At 43.8% G+C, this 7009-nt stretch overlaps 1 non-coding gene across 1 annotated transcript; it reads right to left on the reverse strand.

The window, feature by feature from the left end:
- Window positions 1–220: 220 nt before the first annotated feature.
- Window positions 221–302, reverse strand: TRNAS-AGA (transfer RNA serine (anticodon AGA)). The gene has a single exon. It is a non-coding gene; the product is annotated as a tRNA-Ser (tRNA).
- Between the last annotated feature and the right edge of the window lie 6707 nt (window positions 303–7009).

Here is a 7009-nt window from a genome sequence, read left to right on the forward strand (position 1 = left end):
CTTTCCTGTTCCCGATTGTTTGAAGTGTTTTGTCCCGTCTCCCTCTCCTCCTGGACTCAGGTTGTAACCACAATCGCCCGACTCCCTAGCTCTGTCATCTCCTCCTCGTCTAGCCCCCTTGGGGTCCCAGTCGTATCCCAGCCGTTCATAAATTATTTAAATGGTCTGCGGAGAAGCCTGGAAAAGAGAAATAAGCACCTGTGTCAAAATGTTCATTTCCCGTAGTCGGCAGGATTCGAACCTGCGCGGGGAGACCCCAATGGATTTCTAGTCCATCGCCTTAACCACTCGGCCACGACTACTGCTGGTGGTTTCTTTGGCAGTGAGATCTATGTAGAGCTTGCACACAAGTGTCTAGTTACAGGTATGTTTGCATCTCTACAAAGGTTTTCTGTCAGTTTAAGCGCACATTTGAATGTTTTAGTTATTAATAATTTTAGCTTCTCGGAGGGGATCTTGAGAGTATCGCCAATCATAAAAAACTGAATTTTAGTAAAATCGCTAGTTAGAAAACAAGAGAGAGGGAAGAAAGGTTGGTGCTGCTGTACACTGGCTTGCCGAGGTGTGCATTTTTCCGGCGATAACTGGGAATCCTAGGGCCCCGGATCAGCCTCCCGGCCTCCTTGCGTGATCAGCTCGACTTTCCCGCCGCTGTCTAAGCACAAACAGCTCCAGGACTCTTTTTACCCACTACGCACTAAAGTAGTGCTCCCCACTGATTTAAATTCACTATGCAGGGCTAGAATGTGCCACAGTGTCTTAAAGACACTGCTCGGAAAAGTATGATGTGTGATACACCTGCAAGGTATTGTCTGCCCTGTAAATACTACGTATGCACACTGAAACCTGAACTTTTGAGTATTTCTGAAGGGGAATTGCAAAGAGGTTGGCAACCTTGGAAACTCTGGAGATACTATGATCGAAATGAATTAGTAGCTTCATTTGGTTGGGTTTTTTGTTGTCTGTTCAGAATATCTATTAAAGATATTTTTTTAATTGTAATTTTTTATATTTGTTTTCCAATTAAAAAATTACAATTAAAAAAAAAAAAGATATTCTGATAGATATTCTGAACAGACAACATATGATGGCGCAAATGTAGAGCCAACCTTTAAATATTCATGACTTTTGGGAGCCAGTTGTTAAATGCAGCCACTGTGAAAAAATTAAATTATGTAGACTTACAGTTAATTACATTAAAAAACAAAAACAGTCAAAATTCACCACGGTCTGGTTATTATCCTATATTTTATTATAATTTATGTTTGAGGTTATTTACATCTGTTGTATCTGCAATAGTTTACAGTGGTCTATTGTTGTGAACCTCTTCCTAACTTCCCATTCGTGATGTCACTTGGGTAGCTTGAAATTAGGCTTCCTGGGTGTATTTACACCAGGATATTGCAAATGGTACAAAATACTTTTCTTGCTAGAGCTAGTTGTCAGGCACTTATCAGCATGTCACTAATGTTTCAGTTCAGTTCAGTCGCTCAGTCCTGTCCGACTCTTTGCGATCCCATGAATCGCAGCACGCCAGGCCTCCCTGTCCATCACCAACTCCCGGAGTTCACTCAAACTCATGTCCATCGAGTTGGTGATGCCATCCAGCCATCTCATCCTCTGTCTTCCCCTTCTCCTCCTGCCCCCAATCCCTCCCAGCATCAGAGTCTTTTCCAGTGAGTCAACTCTTCGCATCAGGTGGCCAAAGTACTGGAGTTTCAGCTTTAGCGTCATTTCTTGCAAAGAACACCCAGGGCTGATCTCCACCACCAGGCAAATCTTGAATATTCCCAGCAAGGCAGCATTCCCCTTACCTGTCAGGCTTCCCTGGTTGTTATTTTAACTATCAGAATCTTGTCGTATAGTATGACATCCCACTCAGTATATTGATATTTTATTTTGTTTTTCCCCTATTTACCTTGCTGGGTGATTTCTACTCAGAACTGACCTCCAGCAGAAAGACAGGAATAAACCACTTGATACTGAAATTACCCTTGCAGTATGGTTCCAGGGGGAGTTATGCATAATTGGCATACAGTTTAATACACTTAATAATTTGATTTTTCTTTAGAAAAGATGAAATCTGAGGTATACCATCAGTAGTTGAAAGACTTAGCATGTAGATTTGCATGAAGGACTATGAAAGATAAAAGAGGAAGGTTTCTAATTTTGTGTTTTGTTTATATGAATATTAGAAAAAATGAAGCTTATTTCCTTCTTCCTCCACTCCCACCCCCATTTTAATGTGTAGATATCATGTGTAGATCATCCAGAGGTAGGTATTTTGAGAATTTCACTTACAGCGTATCAACTCTTCTTTGGAACTTCTGACTTCAGTTGTGTTGTCTTTCTGGCTTTAGAGAAAGTCAAGTTCAATGTCTACAGTGAGAAATGCCATATACGCATATGTGGATGGCTGTGTGATAACCTGGAAAATGAAAGCACACTACTAAAAATCTCCAGGGACGTCTCTGGTGGCCTAGTGGTTAACATTTCAGACTTCACTGTCGTGGCCCAAGTTCAAGCCCTGTTGGAGGAACTGAAATCCTGCAAGCCACATAGAGTGGCCAAAAAAAAAGAAAAACTCCGGATGTCAGGAGCAACACCAGGTGCACTTCAGTGGACTCTAAGCAATGGAGGTGGTTGTACATGGTGAATGTATACATGGCTTTGGAAAATTCATGCAAATCATATTAGAAAACAATTAAAAAAAACATATTTTTTCATTTTTTTCCAAAATAAAGAGTCTTGTTTATTATCTCTATAATTGTTAATATGTGTTGACAGTGGTGTGAATACTTGTCCCCTAACTCTTTCCCAGTCTTGGAAAGCATGCCAAGCGTCAGATGTTTCATAAAGGAATATAGCCAAGAGTCTTCAGACAATACAGTTATTAAATATGGTAAAAGTGGCTTGCTGTGTATTATTACATTTACTTAGCATTCCAAGGAAATATTTTAGGGAAAAGGTGTCCAAAATAAGAAAACAAAGCCCTGCTGACTTTGCCAAGTAACTGAAGACTGCTCGGAACCTGCCTTCTTGCTAGCACTGATCTAAATGAGTTAGAGGTGGTAATAGAACCGGTTCTGTTCTCACACACGGTCCAGGCCAACCTGTTAAGTTACAAGGTGTTCTATAGTCGTCCTAGCTGTTCACATCATGAATTGCAAGGCCTCTTTGGATTCTCATATATTAATAGGGTATTCCCTGGTGGCTCAGACGGCAAAGAGTCTGCCTGCAATGCAGGAGACCCAGGTTCAATCCCTGGGTTGGGAAGATGCCCTGGAGAAGGAAATGACAAGCCACTCCAGTATTCTTGCCTGGAAAATCCCATGGACCGAGGAACCTGGCAGGCTACAGTCCATTGGGTTGATGTATTAATGCTTTTTCTCCCCCTACACCGAGAATAGATACTGCTGGGCAGTGACAGCGTCGTGGGTGTGAGGGGAGGCATCTTCGCAGAACAGTCGCCAGCCTTCCAGCTGCTAATGCTGGAGACGGAATAGCACTGGGGCAGCTCTGATTCTTGCAAGTGGTCCCCGAGTTAGGCCTCAGTGCCCCGTAGGTAAATTCAGTCCAGAACACGAAGAATCTTTATTGGAATTTGTACACTCGTCTCTCACAGCTGTGGAGAGTTTAGACTAATCACAACTCTCGCTGGGATCCTATCATCTTTGTAATTTGAAAAAGGATCAGGAGCCTGCAGACTTGGAACATCTTGAGAAAACTCTGGCTCTGAAATACATCATCACACGTGGGGGACACCACTTGCGGCATCATCGCAGAGAGCTGAAGAATGCTGAAATCGAGTATTTCTCTGGCGTGATTTCAAATGGCCTGAGAAATCCGAGAACTTTTTTTTTTTTTTTTTTTTAACTGCAAAACAGATTCTTTCCTCTTCCATCAACCCTGTTGCTGTCAAAGTGTCCCATGTTAGGTGCCAGAAATGAGCATAGCCTTTTAGTGATAGCAATGCCAAGGTTAACACGGCTCCCGGCACTCTCTCAAGAATCTGTTAGGGTGTATTTTGATCCACAGACATGTTCCAAAGGTGTGCATCTCCTTAGTCTTTCTAGTTTCAGTACATTTCTCTTCAGCAGCAGTGACAAACCCTGTCACTTTCTGTCAGAACTTCTCATGCTTTCTGGCCCCTCGAACACTATTTTTCACAGACCCCCATGAGTCCATATGGTAGGGCTAGGCTCAAAGTTGGTATTTGGGAAGCAGCCTCTGACGGCACAGAGATCTGGTGAACTACAGTCATTTGTTCAAAAGGAGTATTCGCAGATGTGCTCTAAGAGGGTAATACAATTTTTGATCCCACTCAAATGGATATTTTATCACCAATCCACATAACAACCAACAAACAGATCAACCTGAAGAGGCAAGTGCTAATTCCTGTGGCTCAAACCCATCAACCCCCTGAGGAGTCAGTAGTCCAGCCTTTGTTTGAGGTTTTGACATGAAAACAATTTTTTTTTTCACTTCTATAGTTCTGTGAGTCCAGCTCCCTCTTCCCTCCTTGTTTCAAATAAATTTTTGCTTCATGATTTTCAGCCTTCAGAAAGTTAAACCTGATTCAAGGAAAAAAAAAGGATCAGTTGGGGAACTATGTGGGGAAGTAAAAGTTTGAGCTAGATGTTATAATGAAGGCAAAGAAAGAAAGTGAAGTAGCTCAGTCATGTCTGACTCTTTGTGACCCCATGGACTGTAGCCTATCAGTTCCTCCACCCATGGGATTTTCCAGGCAAAATACTGGAGTGGATTGCCATTTCCTTCTCCAGGAGATCTTCCCCACCCAGGGATTGAACCCAGATCTCCTGCATTGTAGGCAGACGCTTTACAGTCTGAGCCACCAGGCAAACTGAGAACCAGATGGATGGAGGCCATTAGAAATGTCTTGCAGGCCAGGGCTTAGGTTTAGTGCCTAGTGGTCTTCCTGGTCTCCAGTTGGCCATAGTGCCTCTTAGGGAGGAACCCAGCGTTTTAGGCAGGCCACTTTGCTCTATTTCCTCAGCCATACTTCCACATATCAACCAACCTTTATAGCTTAAAGATTCTTACAGCTTTCTGAAAAATCCTAAAGCTCCCCCTACTTGAAGACCTCACAGAAGTCCCTAAGGATAAAGCCAACAAAAGTATCTCTCTTACAATAATCGCCCAAGGAATATAAGGGGACTGGAAAGGACTTTAGTGATTGTGTATAAAATTCATTTTACAGATGAAGCAATTGAGGCCAGAGAAGTGAATCAATTTAGAAATTAATTATTAGATTTTCATTGCAACTGTTACATTATCTTATTTCATTATCAGGCTGGTTATTCTGGATAAGACTTTCTAGTGGTTATAAGAGTAAAGATTACGTTTTCACATTTTGGAATCCTTTCATACCTGGATTGATGTATCAATAAAACCTGTCGTATCCCCCCTAGTTCTTTGTCTCTGATTGTCAGTGTTATTTGAAGGTACCCACTGTAGGAGACCCAGAATCTTCCTGGGTCAGAAAGATCCCCTGGAGAAGGAAATGGCAACCCACCCTAGTATTCTTGCCTGGATAATCCCATGGACAGAGGAGCCTGGCAGGTTACAGTCTATAGGGTCGCAAGAGTCGGACATGACTCAGTGATAGATACCACTGCTCTATAGTTTTAGTAATTATGGCTGCTGCTGCTGCTATGTTGTGTGTCCGACTTCAGTTGTGTCCGACTCTGTGTGACCCCATAGACGGCAGCCCACCAGGCTCCGCCATCCCTGGGATTCTCCAGGCAAGAATACTGGAGTGGGTTGCCATTTCCTTCTCCAATGCATGAAAGTGGACAGTGAAAAGTGAAAGTGAAGTCGCTCAGTCGTGCCGGACTCTTAGCGACCCCGTGGACTGCAGCCTACCAGGCTCCTCCTTCCATGGGATTTTCCAGGCCAGAGTACTGGAGTGGGGTGCCATTGCCTTCTCCGGATTATGGCTAGTCCTCATATTATGTGTGAGGACACAAATTCTTGAGGGACAGACTGGAACGGATGCATAGTTGTTTGTCCTATATTGCCTAGGAAGGTGGGGAAGAAGAGTGCATTTTGAGAGCATCTAAATTTAAATCCTCTTACGTGACTTTTAGGGACTAGGAAATCCCTATTGTATGTTAACAGTAAGGCTGGTTCTCTGACTGACTTGTGAGTTAGAAGCCTGTAGAGATGGTTAGGTCTTCCTTTCCCCGATGCCTGCTAACACAGGTGCGGAATGGTCTGTTCAAGCCTCAGAAGCTCTCGGCTGAAGGAGAATGAATCTTCTGAGCCTTCAGGGAGGTCTCAGCTCCAGGAGGGGCTGTGAGGGCTATCGAGGAGGGTCAGAGCAGACCTCTCGCTTACCTCCACACTCCCGTGCTGGCATGTGCCTAGCCCTTGAATGAAGGGACAGATTCCTTCCATAGAAGGAGCAGCATATTTTCTGGTCTTTCTTTCTTTTTTTTTTTTTTTTTCCTGAAAACGGATATCATCTCAGATCGCATGCAGCCAGATTCAACCAGATATTTATGACTGGCAGAACATCTCTGATTGCTCTGTCAGTTCCTGCTTGCCCTGCTTGGTACTGAAAAGTCCTACCTGCATGATGAACCCCACCCTGTCCCCGCCCCTCCCCCCCCCCAGTCCCTGAGTCACTCCAGGACCTACTCACTCTTCTCCATCATGGCTAGATTTGGAATTGGTCTGGGATGGCCTATGTCTAATGGGGCTTCCCAGCTGGTGCTGGTGGTAAAGAACCCCCCTGCCAATGCAGGACATGTAAGAGGCACCACTTTAATCCCTAGGTTGGGAAGATCCCTTTGAGGAGGGCAGGGAAACCCACTTCAGTATTCTTTCCTGGAGAATCCCACGGACAGAGGAGCCTGTTGGGCTACGGTCCACAGGGTCTCAAAGAGCAGGTTATGACTAAAATGACTTGGCATGCCTGGCTGCCCTATGAACCAGTGTGTGATGGATTTCTTTTACTTCTTTAAAGTTTATTTTAAATTTTTCT

Source organism: Bos mutus, chromosome 14, assembly GCF_027580195.1.
Source record: "Bos mutus isolate GX-2022 chromosome 14, NWIPB_WYAK_1.1, whole genome shotgun sequence".
Classification (NCBI taxonomy): Eukaryota; Metazoa; Chordata; class Mammalia; order Artiodactyla; family Bovidae; genus Bos; species Bos mutus.